The sequence below is a fragment of the Balaenoptera borealis genome (genome assembly GCF_965194805.1).
Source record: "Balaenoptera borealis genome assembly, chromosome: 3".
NCBI classification, from domain to species: domain Eukaryota; kingdom Metazoa; phylum Chordata; class Mammalia; order Artiodactyla; family Balaenopteridae; genus Balaenoptera; species Balaenoptera borealis.
Window position 1 is genome coordinate 161,668,983 of NC_138866.1, and position 8,299 is coordinate 161,677,281.

Sequence of the window (8,299 nt, forward strand, 5' to 3'; positions counted from 1 at the left end):
TCTTCTGTCTTTCCACTCCTCAGCCAACCTCCTGAAATCTTGTTTGTACGTCTAGGAAAAACTCTAGGTGAAATAAGAGAACACCACTAAGGAGGAAAGATGGAATTATGGATATCCAGTGGACTCAGATTTTCTCCATAACTCCTTGACTGTAGCTAATAAAATGATTGTTTCTTCTAATCCCAGGTAGGAGGCTTAAATCAATAGAAATAGTGTATAGAAATCAGCCTTGTGGTCCCTGTCATAAACTTTGTCTCACCCAAGGGGAAGACTGGAACCAGTGTACTGTAGACATGTGTGCTGTTCAAAGAAAAACAAAACAGAAAACTTAGCTTATCATTCCTTTCAAGGAGCTTTCAGTGAAGAATACATTTTGACAGAACATTCTCATTTCACATTGTATAATGAAATCATCACACCTATCTCACATCCTACAGAAATCCATGCAGAAACAAAAATTGGTATGGTAGCAAAATTTTTCTCAACTCAAAATGAGATAGAAGATTGGACATCAAATTATGAATTGAAGGCTGTTAACTGAAATGAACAATTTCATTCCTAAAGTGGATTTTTACCCTAAAGGATCAAATTGATCTTTACTTGGGCGACGTGTACTGTTTCTCTACCAGTTCTCCATTTTAGTCTCTGCTGTGTAAGTTCAGGGCCACATGAGAATCCTAATTCTCTATTTTAGCTTTTCATGGGGTTCCCCAGGGCCTCTCCTGTTCAAAGCCTCTGTGATCCGTGTTCTGGCAATCTCCAGTGCCCAGCCCAACTCTGGCCACCACGGTCATTTCATTCAGTTCATTGTGGCTCTCATCACGCTGCAGTTTGAATACTGGTGCTACTGGTTAGCCTGGGATACAATGCAAGTGTTGTAACACTCATCAAGACTCAGGTCTCGGCTTGTTCGGTGGTGGGTAGCGGGGTTGCTTCACACAGCACTTCAGTTCAAAGTGAAGGCAGGAGGGAGTGGAGATCGTAGATCATAGATCACAGAGCAGATGCTAACCCAGAAATGCCAGTGCTCCTCCGTCACAGAGCAAACTTGCAGGCACACGAATGATCGGTGCAGCTCACCAACATGTGTGCGGGGAAAGTGAAGCCAACAGAGCAATTGGAGGAATCCATCCAACTAATAAGAAGCTTATAACTCTTTGGCAATTTGTTTGACTTGGGAGTTATTGCAAAGTTAGAAAGGTATTGAGCCTCCAGGATATTGGCAACGTTGCTGGGAGTCTCCCACTGTGAAAAGAAAGCTTTGCCAATGGGCTTTTTTTTTTTTTTTCTTCAGGTGTTCAGTATTGAGTTTTTCAGGCCAAGACTTTTGGAAAAGGCAACATAAATCACATCGGTATGTAAGGTTAATGGGACTGATGGCTGCACAAACTCTCCATTCAAATATGTGCTACAAAGATCTTCCAGTTTAGATGATCTGATTCATTCATTCATTTACTCATTCAACAAAGGCTGACTGAAGTCTTACTGTGTGTCAGGAGCCACTGCAAATATCAGAAGACAGACCCAGCTAGGACCCTTCTTCCGAGGTCTCTGAGCCCACATTGTGCATTTCTCCCTTCCTGTGTCCTCAGGTCCTTTATTGCTTTTCTGAACTCCTGATTCAGGAGCTCTGATTTGAAAGAAAAGTATGAGGAAAATCCTCACAAGGAAAAAGAATTTGAAAGTCCTTCTGGTTTATTTACTTATTTATTTAAAGCATATTAATTAAACACCTATTATATGCAATGTTCTCCAGAAATAGGTGATGGGGCAGACTTTCTATAAAGGAAAATTTTGCCTATCCACATTCCAGATAATAAACTTTCTCACACAAAATGTCTTGGACCTTACCGAAAGAGTAACTGATCGCTGTTGGTATACTAAGAAAACTCACTCTCCCTTTCTTATGGATCTGGGAGGCTGGATGGACTCTGTCCTGTGAGTGGACTTTCTCCAAGCTCCTTATTCTCCTCTCTCTTACCGTATCTATCTAACCACTAGCCAAGTCCTAGTGACTCTATCTCCATTATGTTTTTCATATGTACCTTACCTTCCTTTCTTTTTTGACGGCTACTGCTTCACTCCAGAACTCTTTATGACTCTTGCATAAATATCATTACAATGGCATTCAGGTCAAAGATCTCCTTTTTTCCAGTCTCTCCCTGCTCCAGATCATTTTCCATACGGCTGCCAGATTTATCTGCTGTATTCTATTAGTTCTCTCCCTAACAGTGACACCATTTCTATTGCCTCTTAGAATAAGCATCTGTTTCCAAACAGGGTGTCAAATACCACATCCTAAACAAACATAGTTGTTAAGAATGTGGACTCTGGAATCTGAAACACCTGTGTTAAAAATCCCAGCTTGGCCAGTTAAGCCTCAGTTTTCTCATCTGAAAAATGGGGATGCTCCTCATATCCCATTTGGCAGTAAAGGGTGGGCTAGGATGTTTGAATTCTCGGCACACTGGCACTCAGCAAGTAATATTTACAATAATATCAATAACAAGTATTATTGTATTCCATTGCTGCAGGCTGATTTGGCTTATGACTTCCTAAAATGCCTTTATTTCCCACCTTTGCTTATATGGTATGTTCTGTGTAGAATGTTCTTCCTCTCTCTGCCCTTTGATAGTCTTTTAAGTTGGAAGTTTGTTTGTCGTGAAGACTTTTTTTGATTCTTCTGGAAGCAAACATTTTCCTCCCTTTAATAACCCCTTGTTTGCCCCTCTCTCTGCCCCTCCTTTGCGTCTGGGCTTGTAGTCAGAGCTTCCGCATCCCCTCCTTTGCCCTTTCTTCTTTATCAGCTCTGGGCTCCTCAGCGGCACAGACAAATTACACTGCTTTCTCCTCCTGCCTGGAGTCTGCAGGGAAGCCTCTCGGAGTGGCTCTGTACCCTGGTCAGAGGTGGACCTGGACTCCTTTGTGTGGGGAGAGACGGGGGTGGGAGGCAACTCCCTGTCTTGGGGGCTCTACCCTGCAGCTTGGCTGTCAGCAGGCATTGGCTTGTGCAGCTCCCCAGTCCCGTGAACCCCCAGTCCCCTCAGAAACCTCCTGCCCCTGGATGTTCCTGGTTTTCAGGATTTCTTGGATTTATCCATATAATTACTGAATTTCAGAGCTGGAAGAAGGCTGGGGGAGACATGGAAATATTTTACTTCAGCCGTTTCGTTCCTCACATGAGGTTCTGCTGAGGTGTCCCCTTCCTTGAGAATCATTCCCTAAAACTCATCCTGAATGGATGAATCATTCCATCTAGTATTTCCTACTGCACTGTCGGCCCCTCTGCTGAGGTACGGCTCACCCAGGATTGCAGTGGTTTTTGTACATGGCCGTCTCCCGCGTGAGCCTTAGGTTCCCTTGTAGGCAAAGCAGTAGTTTATTTGTCCTTATGTCTGTAGCACTCAACACAATGCCCAGTGCATGCGGAAGAGTTGGTAAATATCAACTACACTGAATGGAACTTAAAGAGGTTAAATGATTGCATCTTCTGTTTCCCGGGCCCACCATCATTTCAGGGTACCAGGCTGGTTTACCTCATCAAATTTCTATAATTCTCATCCTCAAGGTCTAAGGAAAAGGCTGGTTGATAATTTGATAGTTAAAAGATTCAGTATTGACTCCTGAAAGCCTAAGAAAAAGCTCTGAGCAGGAGAAATCACTTACCTCTGGCAGAAAAAAAAAAAAAATCAAGAGAAAAAGTGATTACTTTGATTACATTGGTAGGTAGCAAAAGCCACATGAGACATCTACAGGTGTCCTAACAGTTTTTCCTTCCTAAATATCAGCTCTGCGGTACTCAAGCGGTGAGGGAAACCGGCTCCCTTGCTGTATCCTGAAGGCAGTGGTTAGACGCACTTGTGGGGTTAATAAAGGCTGAACTTGAGCTTCCGTTGGTGGTTAACCCCCTCCCCTTCTCCTGGTTCCTGTGAGACACCTGACTGATACTATGGGCTGCAGACGTGTTCAAGTTCATTAATACTGTGCATGGTGCGTAGAGTCTGGGATAAACCAGTGAGTTGAGAAAAGAACAAAATTCACAGTGAGATGGTTTTGCATTCTTGTATAATTTAGAATTCAACTACACATATGAATCAGCCTTGCCCCTGAATATGAGATGCTGAAGACGGACCAAATGAAGGAATTCATACCAGTTGGAGTAGGAAATAATGAGGAGAAAATGGGCTTTTAGCTACAGCACAGCCTGAGTGTGGGTAAGCCATCGTTAGAAATGCTATTTTTTTCTAGGTCTTGACATTTGTGATTAAGATCCTGTGTGTCCAATGCTCCTTTCTGCACCCCACGGGCCAGGCCACTTTAGAAACAGGACCACGTAATTGCCAGAGCCACAGAATTGTGGAAAGGAATTCTGTTGGCCCCTCTGGTCAGATGTTGCCAAATGGCATTCCTAAAAAGCTTCAAATGCTTCTAAGGGGTCAAAATGGCTTCTCAAAACCTCTGCCAGGCTTAGGACACAGAGGGTCTGGAGGTAAAGATGACCTAGATTTGAATGTGTCCATTCCTTTCCAGATGAAGGTCCTTTGGGGGAGTTATCGAGGTAGTCGCCGGGGGGTGTCTTGGGGGAAGGTAGAGTCTCTGAAGCTTTCTCATCTGTCAGATGGGTCCAAGATACCTTTCTTAATGGTCAGTTGTGAACAGTACTTTGGGTACCAGATTAGTCAGGATTCTCCAGAGAAACAGAACCAATAGGTGGTATATGCACATATAGAGAGATTTATTTTAAGATATTGGCTCATGTGATAGCAGAGGTTGGCAAGTCTGAAGCTGGTAGGAGTGGAGGCTGGAAATGGAATCTCTGGCAGGTTTTCCATCTTGCCCTCTGGAGGCAGAATTCCTTCTTCCCAGGGCAAACTCAGTCTTTGTTCTTAAGGCTTTTGACTGATTGGCTCACCCACATTTGGGAGGATAATCAGCTTTACTGAAAATCTACTGATGTAAATGTTAATTACATTGAGAGAGAGAGAGAGAGAGAGAGAGAGAACGTGAGTGAGGAGCCAGAGGGGGCGAGTGCTCTGTGGGGTCCCCGCTGTGTGTAAGACATCTTCGCACACGGTACATTTGATGGTTAATTTTACGTGTCAGCTTGACTAGCTATGGAGCCCAATTGTTTGGCCAAACACCAGTCTAGACTGTATCTGCCTCCCTCTGTCTCTGTCTCTCTTTCCCTCCTCTCGTCCTCTCTTTCTCTCTCCATCATATTCATTCTTCATTTCACTATAGACTCTATCTGTCTCTTTCTCTGTCTCTGCTTTTCTTGCCCTCTGCTCTTCCTCCCCCCTCTCTCTCTCTCTCTCTCTCGCCACCAGATCCATTCTTCCTTTTACTATTTTAGTTTCGCTTCCCTGATCAGGGTCAAGTCTTTAATCTCTTAATTTGCTGCCTCATTCTCACTCTCTGACTTTGCCTTTTCTGACAGCTTCCTTCCCATCCCCTCCTCACCGCACTCAAATCTCCTTTGCATCCTTCTAAAAATACCCTCATAATCCTCCCTCTCCGCACTGCGACAGCCCCTGCCTCTCTCTCTTCAGCCTCAAGCTCTCCTCCTCCTCTGTCCCAGAGCTTGGTGGTGTTGTGACAACTCTGGGACTTGGGTGTGGCCTCCTCTTGGGGAGAGTCACCCCTTCCTGAGCTGGTTAACTCCCCAGCCCTGGAGTGAATCCGAATCCCGTGTCAGACTCTCAATGTACCGTTCTGCTCGGCCTGCCCTGGGGTGAGGACCAGGCTGGCTGGGTCGCCGAGGGGCTCAAGTGCACACAGGGAGGCCCACTTGGCCAAGGCTGTGGCATCCTTCAGCGTCATGGGCCGTGCTGGGAGGCTGCCCAGGGTGCTTGCAGATCGTGTGTGGGGAAGGGACCCTGAGCTGCCTAAGAGCAGTAACCGGCAAGGCACTCCTTCTAGATTTAAGAGGGATATTGCTTTGAGATCTGGGGGCTCCTAAGCAAATTTCACATTTCAGGAAAACTGGTGCTGAAAGAATAAGGAAAGACATCGTGAATGTGTGTCATGGAAGGAGCTGGACATGACTGGAGAGTCTTTGAGCCCATGACGACATTTTCAGATGAAGAATTCAGAGAAACTAGCCCAGAGTCACACAGCTGGTTTTGTCAGGGCACAGACTAGAACTAGGTCTCCTGACTTTTTTTTTTTTTTTTCCATAGCCTCAGTCTTTTTCTCAATGAGAAACAGAAGACTGGTATGTCTGGTAGCCTGGGAATAAGTCCCCTGGTAAGTCCCTGCAGCTCATTTCCCTTTGAAGACATATAAAAACTGCAAGTCATCTTTCAACAGAGGGACCATGCGGCCTGGTGCCTAAAGCCTGGGGCTGCTTTTGAAGGACTCTCTTTTCTAGTCCTGGAAGCACCACTATTCACCAGAATATTATCTTCTTAGCGCCAGATTTTAGGGGACAAGGAGATCTTTTCAACTTATTAAATAGAAATGATCTCCCACAATTTTTCAGCATAGAGTTTATTGGCAATCAGTTAAAAATTAACTTTTAATAAGCTCCATTGTTAGGCTCCTATTTTCCCAGAATTATTTTTTTACCCTTTCTCCCCAGGCATTTATCCACTGAGGATTGTCAGGACCATAATAATTTTCTCTGGAGGCTACATTCTCATTTTCTACCCTTTTCCTCTGCTCCCAGATGACTGTGTACAGCTATCAACACCCACTTGGGCTGCTAAGAATATTCCATCTGTAATCAATGCCGGTGTCTCAATTTCCCCACTAACCAAAATCTCCCAGAAAATCTAAGAAAAACGAAAGAAAACAAAAATCCCAGAGCCTAATTTTTGCTCGAGTTCCTTCAGATATTTTGCTTGATTTCATCTAGGTTTGCATAAACAATAGGGAGGCAAGGTTATTTCATCAAATCTGTAAAATTTCTAGCTCTGCAGTCTTGAATATGTTTCCCCAGAAACCCCAGACTTAATTTCATTGTGAAGGACTACAGAAGATAATTTCTTCAGAGTATCCCCCCCCCCTTTTTTTTTTTTTGGTATAAACAGTTCATGATTACTCTACCCGCCCTTCCTACTGAAATTATGAGTTCAATGTTCAATGTGTGGGGATTATGTCCGGTTCCATTTTTTGTAATACTCTTATTTTATTATTGGAAATGAATTAAAGTATCACAATAACACAAATAATAGGCTACAGCAACAACATTGACAAGTACGTTTGTTGAGCCTCTACGTGGTGGCAGGTTTTTACGTCTATTATTCACACTCATTTTTAAAGCCACGCTGAGAGGTGTAAAGACTGAGACTCTGAAAGGTTTGCACAGTTGCCCAAGACCATCCATCTAGAAGGAGAGCCCCCGTGGACCCCAGGTTCACCAGATACCTAAATCTCTGTGCTGGGTTCAAGAGTCCACTGTTCTCAGCAGTCATCCCCACATTCACCATGAAGGACCCAGTTGGGCCCGATGATGTGTGCCTTTCTGTACGGTGTAGGGCGCTTATTCCTAAGGTCCACTGAAGCAGAACTCTGTGTAAACATAGTCAGGGAAGGGGAAGCCACATGTGATGAAGGACCCGGATTTTGGACTTGATCTCATCACTTCCCGAAGTGAATTTCTCCTTTGGAGTCTCAGCCTGACCAAGTTCTGTTATCATCACACATCGAGGCAACTCTAAGGAAAGAAAATGGGGTTCTATAGAATGGAGGGCCTTGGAAGAAAGGGTCTCCCTGCCCCCTTGAAGAACGAAGTGTCCCAGTTATCCATCACTGGGTGACAAACCAGCTCCAAACTTAATGGTGTAAAACAACTACATGGTATTATCTCTGATGGTTCTGGGCTCAGCGAGGTGGCTCTCCCTCAGGGAATCTCACGGGGAAGCTCTGTCACTTTCGTGTTTGAGCTGGGACGACACAGACAGCTGGGGGCTGAACAGCAGGGCCTCTCAGATGACTCTTTGTGGTCTCTCCAGGTTGTTGGCTTTGGGAAAACCAGAATTACTACGTGGTGGTTCAGGGCTCCAAAGATGTGCAGAGAGATAGAGGTAGAGGTAGAGATAGATAGATAGATAGATAGATAGATATAGATGTGATGGATAGATGAATAGATAGATGGACAGACAGATAGATAGATTGATAGATAGATGTGATGGATGGATGGATAGATAGACAGACAGATAAATAAATAGATGGCTAGAGACAGAGACAGAGAGAGACAGACAGACAGAGAGAGAGAAACATACAAAAGCATTCGAGCATTCTTGGCCTCGAAGCTGTCACTAGGGGATAGGAAATAAGCCCCACTTCTTGATGGAGA

At 44.4% G+C, this 8,299-nt stretch overlaps 1 long non-coding RNA gene across 1 annotated transcript in view; it reads left to right on the top strand.

Moving 5' to 3' along the window:
- LOC309626478 overlaps nucleotides 1–142 on the top strand; it is a 108,348-nt gene extending 108,206 nt beyond the window's left edge. The window contains exon 3 of the long non-coding RNA XR_014243222.1: nucleotides 56–142. This is a non-coding gene — a long non-coding RNA (uncharacterized lncRNA). The remainder of the gene's footprint in view (nucleotides 1–55) is intronic.
- Nucleotides 143–8,299: the final 8,157 nt, after the last annotated feature.